Source organism: Oryctolagus cuniculus, chromosome 8, assembly GCF_051225735.1.
Source record: "Oryctolagus cuniculus isolate XC-2025 breed Fujian yellow rabbit chromosome 8, ASM5122573v1, whole genome shotgun sequence".
Lineage (NCBI taxonomy): Eukaryota > Metazoa > Chordata > Mammalia > Lagomorpha > Leporidae > Oryctolagus > Oryctolagus cuniculus.
The window spans coordinates 114,335,328-114,348,072 of record NC_142874.1 but is presented as its reverse complement, the minus strand read 5'-3'; positions in this window follow the sequence as shown (position 1 = coordinate 114,348,072).

Genomic DNA, 12,745 nt, shown 5'->3' with positions numbered 1-12,745 from the left:
AAGTCATCCAGGAAGGCTTTATGAAAAAAATTAACATCTCAAGTTCGCTGATCTGGAGAGGATTATATTTGGGTTTTGCTTGTGTGTCATGTTACCAGGAAATTCACCCTAGAGTGTTTTAACACAAGAACAACCAGCATAGGACAGCAAAAGATTCCTTGAGGTTATTCCTTGTCAATGCCTCAGAATTCAGAAGTACAAGAGTATATAAAAAGCCCATGGAAAATGTGTACTATGAAAAAAACCCATGCATGGATGACAAAATTTGGTGCACCAAAATAAACTCACTTTTTCATTCCATTTTCCTTGTATATACTGAACTAGCTACAGAGGTAAACGTGTCTCTCTTTTTAATGATTTGCACCTCCTTCAAAACATGTAACTCAACACAAATATGTGGTGGTATGCTTCGTAAGGACTTGAGATTGTCAACGTGGAAAAGCAGCAGCCCTTGGTCTCGAAGAGCGTAAGATCTGTCAGCTTCCATTCCATTTTCACTCCTGTCTGGTCAAATCCTACTCAGCTCACCCAGCATGATCCAGACACTCCTGTTCTGTTTACAGCTCAGCAATAGTTACCAGGATTGACAACATGGATACTCGAAATATTTATATAGCGTTTATGCAATCATTCTTCATTGCACAGTAAAAGAACTGGTTTGCAGGGCCTGGCTCCTTGCCAGAGTTATCTTGATCTTAATTTTATAAGGCAAGAATTAACCCCAGAGTTCAAAAATTGAAAAACAGGGTGGAGGAGTTGTTGGTAGGTGATCATTTGTGGTCAAAGAAAGCTGTTTGCTTTTCCATGGGCAGATATCCAGGGGCAGTTTAAAACGACTTCTCTCAAGGAAGAAACACCAGAAAAACACCTGGAAGCCCTGAAGCATAAGCAAAGAATAAAATTCGTCCCCAATGGTGATATTTATCATTTCTGCACCCCCACTCGTCCATATTTTTAAAGCATTCGTCACCACACCAAACAACTTTAATTGATCCTGTTAAGGTTTTACATGGGTCATCTGAGCAGCTACACCTGGACATTTGCAGGGTGAAAAGGCAAAGGCTTTCAACCAGGCTAATGAATGAATTGCAGAGTGGCCCAGGTGACAAATGAGATCACCTCCCTCCAGTGTTCCCCAGCTCCCCTGAGTGGAGGGTCAGTTACCTCATGAGTCCACTGTCCCATTGCCAACAATCTCCTGGACCAAATGTAGGCATTGGGTTGGTGGGAAAGAAGAGGGGTAAAGAAGAAGAAGAATTAAGAAAGTGGAAGAGGGTAGAGAGGAGACTTGGCCTTGCAGCAGGAAAAGGCAAAGGAAAGAAAGAGCCTCACATACCCATATTCAGCACTGCAACCTAAGCCTCGGCTCGTCAGAGAAAAGCAACTCTAGAAACATTCATGCAAGTGTTCCTTCAGCTGTGTAGAGCACAAGAGCCAGGCCAAGAAATCATTTCATTTCTTTTCTTTTTATAAGATTGATTGATTGATTTGAAAGTCAGAGTTACAGGATGAGAAAGAGAGAGAGAGAGAGAGAGAGAGAGAGAGAGAGAAACTATCTCGTGAGATGGCCACAACAGCCAGCACTGGGCCAGGCTGAAGCCAGGAGCTTCATCCAGGTCTCCCACATGGGTGGCTGGGGACCAAGCACTTGGTCTATCGTCCGTTGCTTTCCCAGGTGCATTAGCAGAAAGCTGGATGGGACATGGAGCATCTGGGACTCTAACCGGCATCCTTAAGGATACTGACATTGCAGGCGGCTGCTTTACCTGATATGCCACAACACCAGCCCCAAGAAATGATTTTCCAAGTGCTGTGTTTTTAGAAGCTCAATTCAGGACATAATCACCAAAAGGGTGAAGTAGGAAAAGAGTGATGGGCTCTAAGAAGAAAAGATTTTTTGAAGTAACGACTATTTACAACAGAGAAGAGTATGACTCCTACTCAACTGTGTACAGAAATGGCTGGTAAGGCCAGGACAGGAGAATCTGTGGGTATAAAGAAGGCTTCTGGGAGAACATGAGAATTTAAACACAGACGGAGGAGGATGCCACCTGAACAGCCTGCAGGGAGAACATGACAAGGGCATGGAGAGGCTCCGCAGGGCAGGCCCTGCACACTGCATGTGGGAGACACACAGGCAGCACCTGAGCTGACTGCCCACCCTCCAATTCTTGGAATCAGTTACCAGCCATCGGAAGGGCAGCCCTCAAGGTGAGCGCCTGCCCTTTCTCAAGTTGTCATTCCAGCATGACTCCAAACACTCTACCAAAGGGAAAGTCAAAAATTCTTACAAGTAAGATCTCTTTTTATTTATTTACTGGATGGGGGAAGGTGCAATGGCAAATTTTCATAGCAACAGTATTAGAAAAAAAAAGTGGAATTGAACAATACAGGGGAAAGTATGACAATGTATGCTCTCAGGTGTAAAAATGTAGTGTATATGTTGTCCTGATGCGTTAATTTTGAAGAAGGAAATATCATTCAAAGAGATCCACTCCCTGGGGCAGACGCTGTGGCACAGCAGGTAAAGCTGCTGCCTGCAGTGCCAGCATTCCATAAGGGTGCCGGTTTGAGTGCCAGCTGTTCCACTTCCAATCCAGCTCTCTGTTGCGGCCTGGGAAAGTAGACAATGGCCCAAGTCCTTGGGCCCCATTGCCTACGTGGGAGACCTGGAAGAAGCTCCTGGCTCCTGGCTCCTGGCTCCTGGCTCCTGGCTCCTGGCTCCTGGCTTCGGATCAGTGCAGCTCTGGCCATTGCAGCCTTCTGGAAAGGGAACCAGTGGGTGGAAGACCTCTCTCTCTCTCTCTCTCTCTCTCTTGCGCGCGCGCACCTCTGCCTCTGCCTCTCTGTAAATGCCTTTCAAGTAAATAAATAAATCTTAAAAGAGAGAGAGAGAAGAGAGAGAGATCCACTATCCCTCATAATTTATTTAGTCTTAAACAGGAAAGTCCAAATATTATATGATAAAGACACAATAAACACACAGAAATATTCTATGCCCTATTCATTTAAAAAGGCACACTGGAAAGATGCTAATAGATCCCAATTAATTTTGACCTCCTTTGGGGTTCTGTGACTATAAGTGAAATATATAAGACACAGTTTTGGTCTTCAAGGAGCATACTACTGCTTAATTCTTTTATTTTTTATTCATCTTTAATTTTCATACTATTCAAATTTTAAGGAATATCTTAGTTGAACAGCAATTGGAATGAATTCGGAATAAAAGAGGAAATAAAAAAGCAAGTTATTTTGTTCTGTTGGAATATGAACATACTTTTGATGTCTGATGTAATGCCCCTTATCACTATCATATCGGATTCAACTTGGCAAATATTTGTTAGGCAGGTATTCATATAGAAGGAAATCAGGGGAGGCAGTGGACGGAAAAGCTGAAAAATGATCTCTACCTTCAAGGCCCTTGCATTTAAAGAGAAGTAAATTAATGTAATGACACTTCATCTTTTCCCACCCCCCATTTCATGCCTTTAACTCTTGTCTGATTTTCCTCTTTAAGAAAAAAAAAACAGGGCCAAACTTTTGGGTGAGATCCTCTGAGTGACCATTTTCAGTATAAGGCCTTACATTGTTGTCTGGGACATTTTTCTTCCCGATCTCCTTGCATATGTCTTTCACATCAATCAGTTCTCAACTTCAATTCTGCATCCTCAGAAAGGCCTCACTGTTCTATGTGTAAAAATAATTTTTCTTTTTTTAAAGTTTTTTTCAATTTGCATTATTGTTAAAGGCTTAATGTTCCACTAAAAGAGTCCAACAAGTAGAAAGACTGTAGTTCAGCAGGAATATACGCAAGGGCTATACACAATTATTACATGAAAAGATGTCAATGTCACTCATATACAATTGTTAAATAATCGCAGATTATTAAAACCATCATAATGTATTATTCTTAACCATTGGTTTGACAGAGATTTAAAACAAAGTTTGACAAAATTATGTGTGCAGCCATATTGATATTCATAGGCATTTCCTTCTTTTTTTGTTTTTTGATTTTTTTTTTAATTTTAGCTCCTACATATAAAGGAGAACATGTGGAATTTGTCTTTCTGTGTCCACTCAACATGATGTCCTCTAATTGATGCAAATTGTAGAATTTTATATTTCATATCTGAATTACATTCCTTTGTATAAATATATTCATATATAGCATATTTCTTTATCCATTAAAATGATGATGGACACCTTGATTGATTGTGAACAGTGCAGCAATAAGCCTAATAGTGCAGGTATTTCTTTGATAAAATATGTTTGCGTCTTTTGGGTATATACCCAGTAGTGGAATGGCTGGATCATAAGGCAAAGTCTAAAGCAGTATGGAGATTTCTCCAAAAAAACTACAGGGATCTCTTTGACCATTGCACCACCCCAGAACTCTGTCCTTCCTCCAACTCCCCCTACCCTCTCATAAACATACACCCCAATGTTGACCCATCCTTTTATTCTACTATCTGCATGAAACTTTTATAAATTCTTATTTATTTTCTGTTTATTGCCCATTTCTCTTGAAATATAAACTCCATGAACTTCTAGAATAGTGTCTGAGCTTCTAGAATAGTTCATGGTTCCCAATTTTTGCTAAATGAATATTTAATAACAAATCAGAAGAGACACAGGCTTCTGCCTGTCTTGATCTTACTATCTTGACCCTAGACTTAAAAAAAAAAAAAATACTAATAGTCACTTTGTTCCTTGCTCCAGCACCTAGTAGAATGTCTGGTACATTATGGATGTTCAGTTGAAAGGTTATTAGCGAAAATTATTATAGAATGAGATATAGGACGAAAGGGACTCCAAAGCCTGAAAATCTAGAACAAAAATGTTATGTAAAACAAATTACACAGGTGTGTGTGTTGATCTGGTGTGTTTACTCCTATGAACTGTCAGCCAATTATTTACAGTTCCCTGCTTATCAAAATACTGCGGCCAAAATTAAGGATGCCTCCAGGCCATAATGAATGACAAAGGAATAGCAGAACCCCTCTTTCAGCTCGGTACAAAAGTGTGCCAGAGAAAGATGGGGCAGAAGGGAGACTTGTAGGAGAGAAGAATGAGATGAGAGGTCAGGACATCCCTTGCAGGAGCTCTCGTCACTGCCGGTCCAAAGGAGCCGTGCTTGGTTACATTAAGGAAGCCATTTCTCTAACAGACTTTTAAGTGCTGGGACTAAGAGCTCACAACCCACAGGCTGATGAGGATCACTTCATGCTGAAGGTAGCACTTTCAGGCAGGTCCCGAGGACAAATCAAGTAAAGGGGGGAAAATGAAAGGAAGTAGATGGAAGCATCTAGCATGGCTGACACACAGGAGACATGTGGGAGAGGAGACACCAGAAAATTAGAGGAGGACCCATTGGGGAAGGCTGTGAGTGTCAAGCTAGGCTTTGTTTTCTTTTCTTTTTATTTGTTTGAGAATAAACAATGTCTTACTGCTTTCTGAGGCAGTTTGGACATTAGTGGGCTAAATTGTAGGAGCATAAATCTGGTGGCAATATTTGCATAGTCACTACTGTAGGCAAGATTCTGAAATGACTCCTGGTCACCATGATCTCGTACTACAATATCTCCAAAATGCTAATGGAAAATAATGATAACAATAGAAAAATGTATGCTTATGGGCCAGAGCTGTGGTGCTATGGGTTAAGCCACCTCCTGAGACACCTGCATCCAATATGAGTGCCAGTTCATGTCCTGGCTGCTCCACTTCAGACCCAGCTCCCTGCTAATGTGCCAGGAAAGGCACTGGAGGCTAGCTGATACTTAGGCCCCTGCCAGCCACTTGGGAGGTGTAGTTGGAGTTCCAGTTTTCTGGCTTCAGCCTGGCTCAGCCCTGGCCTTTGCAGCATCTTTTAAAGGCCGGCACCGCAGCTCAATAGGCTAAACCTCCGCCTGCGGCGCTGGCACACGGGGTTCTAGTCCCGGTCGGGGCATTGAATTCTGTCCCGGTTGCCCCTCTTCCAGGCCAGCTCTCTGCTGTGGCCAGGGAGTGCAGTGGAGGATGGCCCAAGTTCCTGGGTCCTGCACCCGCATCGGAGACCAGGAGAAGCACCTGGCTCCTTGCTTCGGATCAGCGCAGTGCACCGGCCACAGCGCACCAGCCGCGGCGGCCATTGGAGGATGAACCAACGGCAAAGGAAGACCTTTCTCTCTGTCTCTCTCTCACTGTCCACTCTTCCTGTCAAAAAAAAAAAAAATCTTTTAAAAAGATAAATTTATTTTAGTGCAAAAAATTTATATATACCATAGTTTTTCATAATAAGCATTTTTCATGCCTTTTTGAAATCCACTTGTATGCATGGATTTCAAATTTTTTGTACCAAAATAAAACATTTCAATTCTATTTTCCACAAACTTTTTTTTTTTAAGATTTATTTATTTGAGAGGCAGAGTTACAGACAGAGGACAGGAGAGACAAAGAGAGGTGTTCCATGTGCTGGTTCACTCCCCAAATGGTCACAATGCCTGGAGCTGGGCCGATCTGAAGTCAGGAGCTAGAGCTTCTTCTGGGTCCTCAACGAAGGTGCAGGGGCCCTGGCATTTGAGTAACCTTCCACTGCATTAGCAGGGAGCTGAATCAGAAGTGGAGCAGTCAAGACTTGAACTGGTGGCCACTGGCAGGGGTGTAACCTACTGTGCCATAGCGCTGGCCCCTCCACAAACTATTTTTTTAAGATTTATTTGGTTATTTGAAAGTCAGAGTTACACAGAGAGGAGAGGAAGAGACAGAGAGGTCTTCCATCCACTGGTTCACTCCCCAGTTGGCCGCAATGGCCGGAGCTGCGCCCATCTGAAGCCAGGAGCCAGGAGCTTCTTCCAGGTCTCCCATGTGAATGCAGGGGCCCAAGGGCTTGGGCCATCTTCCACTGCTTTCCCAGGCCATAGCAGAGAGCTGGATCAGAAATGGAGCAGCCGGGTCTCGAACCGGCACCCATATGGGATGCCAGAGCTTCAGGGCAGGGCGTTAACCCGCTGCACTGCAGTGCCAGCCCTCCACAAACTTTGTTTTTTGTTTTTTTGTTTTTTTGTTTTTTTTTGACAGGCAGAGTGGACAGAGAGAGAGAAAGAGAGAAAGGTCTTCCTTTGCCGTTGGTTCACCCTCCAGTGGCCACCGCGGCCAGCGCACCACGTTGATCCGGTGGCAGGAGTCAGGTACTTATCCTGGTCTCCCATGGGGTGCAGGGCCCAAGCACTTGGGCCATCCTCCACTGCACTCCCTGGCCACAGCAGAGAGCTGGCCTGGAAGAGGGGCAACCGGGACAGAATCCAATGCCCCGACCGGGGCTAGAACCCGGTGTGCCGGCGCCGCAAGGCAGAGGATTAGCCTATTGAGCCGCGGCGCCGGCCACCCCACAAACTTTTAAAAGTACCTTTGTATTATCACCTCCATCCTTAACGCTGGAGGAAGCTAAGGATATGATGGCATGGCCCTCTGGTCATTAGCTCATGTGATATGGCAAAGGTGATATTAAGAAAGGAAGGTGGTTGTTGGACCTGACTTTGGACAAGTTCTTTAAAAGGATAGGGATACTTTTTGGAAAAAAGAAATTAGAATCACTATATTTAATATGCAAGAAAACCTTTATTGCTGGCTTGAAAATGAAGGAGGATCCATGGAAGAAATGTCAGGTGACTTCTAAGTGCTGATAACGAGCCCTGACTAACAGCCAACAAGGAGATTGTAAGGAAATGGAATCTGCCAAGACCTGGATGAGCTTGTCAAAAGATTTCTACCCAGAGCCTTCAGGTAAGAACTTCACTTGGTCAACATTTGGATGTGAGACCGTGATCAGAGAACTCAGCTGCCCACCTGGGATTTCTGATCTATAGAACTGTGAGATAATAAATGGTGTTGCTTTAATCCCTCGAGTTGGTGGCGATTTGTTCTGCAGCAATAGGAATCAAATGCAGCTGGAGGAAAGAAGAACTTGAAGCCATTTAGTATGCATAAAATTCATCTAGCTGAAAATAAATGAGTAACAAAAAGAGGTTATGGGACCAATGTTTTGGTTCAGCCACTACCTGTGAGGTCGGCATCCCCTGCAGGCACCATTTCCAGTCCTGGCTGCTCCACTTCCCATCCAGCTCCCCTCAGATGTGCCTGGGAAAGCAGCAGGGGATGGCACAAATGCTTGTGCTCTTGCATGCAAATCAGAGACCCAGAAGAAGCTCCTGGATCCTGGCTTCAGCTGAGCCCAGCCCTGGCCATTGAAGCCATCTGGGAAGTGGAACAGCAAATGGAAGATCTCTCTCTCTTCTTACCTCTCTCTCAGAGATCTCTATCTCCATCTCCTCTCTCTCTTTCTCTCTCTCTCTCTGTAACTCTGTCTTTTAAGTAAATAAATAAATCTTTTTTACAAAGAGTTTTCAATAAAAATAATGAGGATAAATGGGAGAGATATCAAAGTGGGACAATGTGGTGGTCAGGGAGGAGAATGTAATGATCCAAGGTCTAAGACTTGGACCCTGGATGGCTGGAAGGGTAATGGCGCCATTTATTAAAGGTTGGAGACCAAGACAACTATTAGAGGAGAGATACTCAATTTGAGGTCAGATGCACTGAATTTATGATGCCATATGCTATCCACACATTTATCAAAAATGAGGATGGGAATCGTCTGAAATTCTGGAGAGAAGTTAAGATTAGAAATGGCATTTCTGACATGCCTGATAATTAATAAAAGCACATAGCTAAAGTGAATTAACTAAGAAAATAAATGGTGAAAAAAGCATTAAGGAAATGGAAGTGGGTCAAAGACAAAGGGGCTCTCTCCACCTCTGTGTAGATGATAGTCATAGATGATATTATTCCTTTGACTGGAACATCCCATCTGAAATACCCATGGGAAACCACCTACTAAACTTTGAAATCTCACTTCCTGTATCATATATTCTGTACAGTGCTCCCTGTTTTACTCAATCAGGCATAATTATCTTAAGAATGGTTTATAAGATATTCTTTTCTCCTCACTACACTTAGTTTTCAGAGGACAAGGACCCTATTGTTTCACCATTGTACTCTCAACACTAAATTAAGAGTCAAGAACACTTGACAAGAGTTTGCTCTACTGATCAAAGAGCTCGTTAAGGCTCCTGCTTTTGTGCCATATTGGAGTGCTTGACATGTGGCTGTAGCTTCCTGATAGTGCAGACCCTAAGAGGCAGCAGTGATGGCATGGGAGACACGTGGATCACCGTTCACAGCTCTGGGCTTCCACTTGGCTTTTGCAGATGTTTGAGGAGTAACACAGCAGATGGGAACTCTTGCTCTCTGCTCCTCAAATAAGCAAATTTTTTAAAGAAAAGAGCACAATAGATACTAAATATTTATTGTGTGAGTGAAACAAAGATGGGAGTAATAAAAAAGATAAGAAGGAACCCGAAACCCCAACTGCTATCACAGCCTTAAGTAAGATTTCAAGAAAAATTTTGGTGGGAAGTCTTTAGAAAATAAATGTGTACACAGATCAAGAATACTAATAAAGACACACATAATACACATACAGATATATGCACACACACAGGATTTTGTAGTTGGAAGTTGAGTTCAACCCACCACTACCCACTAAAATTCCACATTTGTCTTCACTGTGGTTGTCGGTTAACAACTGTTGTCTTCGTTTATCTCTTTTTGTGTATAGAAGAAACTGACAAGTGACCTCTTGTTCTGTAATTAGCTGTAACAGAAACTCCCTAACGTAAAATATGAAGTTGTATTATTACTTATTAACAAATTAAAACTTTTGATTGATTTATCCGAAACAAAGGAGAAATCAGAGGTAAGGCATTTCTACCAACATCTTCAGCTCTGAAGTTCCTTTTCCTACAATGCTGTGACTCCTCCATACACCAAGGAAACCAGAAACTCAGCCAAATGAAGGCTAGGACTTGTTCCTCGGGGAGAAGCTTCTAAAGATGCCAGAATCCTGAAAGAATTTAACCCATGCTAATCTGGGGTTCTGTGGCCTTTGCCCCCCCCCCAAAAAAAGAAAAAAATCATTGTGCTACTGTCTAAAAAGCAGTGTCTCAGGTACCCCCGATCAGAGAACTGTTTATTTTCAATTCAGTTCCCTACAAGAACACCCAGAGGGTCTGATATGGGAGCCTCCACTGGTCAGTGCTGGACATTCTACCATGCATTGTTTTCCAGTGTTCCACCTCTCTGGCTATGTGACAGAGACAAATGAGCCATTTTAGGTCCAGGGTTTGGGTCCTAGACGTGTTCTCCACTTTGCTGGCTTATATATCAATTCTCTGTTTCAAACCTTTTTTCTTTGGGAATGAAAAAAAAAAAAACCAGTTGAATTTTGGTGCAAAAACTTGTAAATCCACACTTTTTTCATAATATGAATTTTTATGGGATTTTCTTTTTTATCTTAAAATATTTCATATACTAGAGAAAATTATAAAGAAGAGTTCGATGAATGCATATATTTTAACAATTTTTTTATTATAACTGCCCTGTAGTATGTCTTGAAATCTGATTTTGTGATGCTTCTGGCTTTGTTTTTGTTATATAAGATTGCCATTTGGGGTCTCCTTTGTTTCCATATTACTTTGTCATATTCAAATGTAAATATTATACATATACACATGCAATTTTAAAGCTGAGGGGATATATGAGTGTCACAGAGTGTGGGGATTCACAAAGTGAGTAAAGAAGAGTATACTATTATGTGAGAGGAATAATTCATGGAAAACAACATTTATTAATATCTATATAGTAAATAATATGGCACTCACATTTTAAAAATATTTACTTATTTATCTGTGTGACAGGCAGAGTGACAGTCAGAGAGAGAAAGACAGCAATCACACATCCACTACTTCACTCCCCAAATGGCTGCAATGGCCAGGGATGACCCAGGCTGAAGTCAGGAGCCTGGAACTCCGTCTGGGCCTCCCATGTAAGTGGCTGGGATTGAGATACTTGTGACATCATTCCTTGATTTCCCAGGCACATTAGCAGGGAGATGGATCTGAAGTAGAACAGCTAGAGCTCAAACCAGAGCTCCCATTTAGGATGCAGGCATCAGAAGTGACGGCTTAACCCACTGGACCGCAATGCCACCCTGTAAATTTTTATTATATATATACATATACATATTAATTTCCACATATGAGGGAAATCATGTGATATTTGCCTTTTTAGCATAATGATCTCCGATTTCACCCATTTGGTTTCAAATGTCAAGCTTTCATGTTTTGTTAGGACTGAGTAATATTCCATTGTGTTTATTTAACACACTTTCTGTGTTCATGCATTCAAGGAGAGACACCTAGGTTGACTTCGTATCTTTGTTAATGTGACTGCAATGGACTTGGGAGTACAGGTATCTCTTTCATATGCTGACATCATTTCTATTTCAGTCTGGCAATCACAGCTGGGCGTCCCTTCTAGTTATCACATTACCTGCTTCTCTAACAGTGTGTGTATTGTGAATATAATGACTGATTTGTAAAATATAAAGTCGGGCATGGCTTGATCTCTGTTGTGGACACAGACAGATGAGTGATTCTGCTAGCTCTTCACTGACTCTTCGTGTTTGCTGTGTGTGGCACCATGCTGATCACTCGGCGTGGGTTACCCAGTGACTCTGTACCACGACCTTGGGAGACAGGAACTCTTATCTTATATGAGTGGCTCAAATGAGAAAGTGGAAAAGGGGAGAAATGGAGGTCCGTGGAGTTGGGAAGTGGTGAAGGCAGGCCTGGAAGACATGGAGGCGACTCTAGCATCTGCAACCTCTTTTCCTACAAGTGAAGCGCATGTCTAGCACCGAGTGGCAAACGTGGCAGTAGAAACACACACAGGATCTGAAGGAAGGGAACTCTCGGGGACAGCTTCGATGAGGAAGGGGACATGCTCTTGGCAAGGAGGACTGGAGCTGGAAGAAACCCAGTAGACGTTGAAAGGTCAGAGGTGACCACCAAAGCAGCAGGAGCGAAGCAGTTTCTTCCCCACTTGGCATTCTCCCAGGGCACAGCAAAAGGCGGGCCTAGGAGGAAGAGGCAGCTGGAGGAGAGGGGGTGAATAAAGAGTCACAGGGAAGAATCAAAGAGGGAGCTTCCAGGGCCTATTGAATTTTGCAATTAGGTCTTCATTATTAATCACAAAAGCTATTATGTTCTTTCTGCCTGGTGCGGATCACCCACATGCTCTCACGGAGTCTCCATAACCAACATCCAAGTGTGTGTTATTATCTGCAGGGCAGTTCCTGGGGAGGCCAAGGGCAAAATCCAAACCACAGGAGCTTGAGCAGTGATTGAGTGGGGAGAACAGAGTCTGCATTTGGGATAAATTTGGGATAAAAGGGGATTGAGTCCCTACAAAAGGCTTGTCAGCGTGCCAGTCACTTTAGCACTGCTTTCTAATGTCATCCAAACAAAACTCTAAAAGGAATGTGTTGCTGTCCACTATCAAAGGAGAAACTGATAGCTGGGCATTTGGCAAAGTGGTTAAGACCCCACTCCAGTCACTGCATCCCATACTGAAGTCTCTGGTTCAAATCCCGATTCTGTCTTTGATCCGGCTTTCTGCTACTGTACACCATGGAAAGGAGGCAGATGATGGCCTGGGTACTTGAATCTCTGTCACATATATGGGAGACCCAGCTGGAGTGCCTGGCTCCTGGCTTCAGCCTGGCTGGCCCTGGCTTTTGTGGGTATTTGGAGGGTGAGCCACGAATTAGAAGATTTCTGTCTCTCTGGCCTCTATCCTTGTCTCTGTC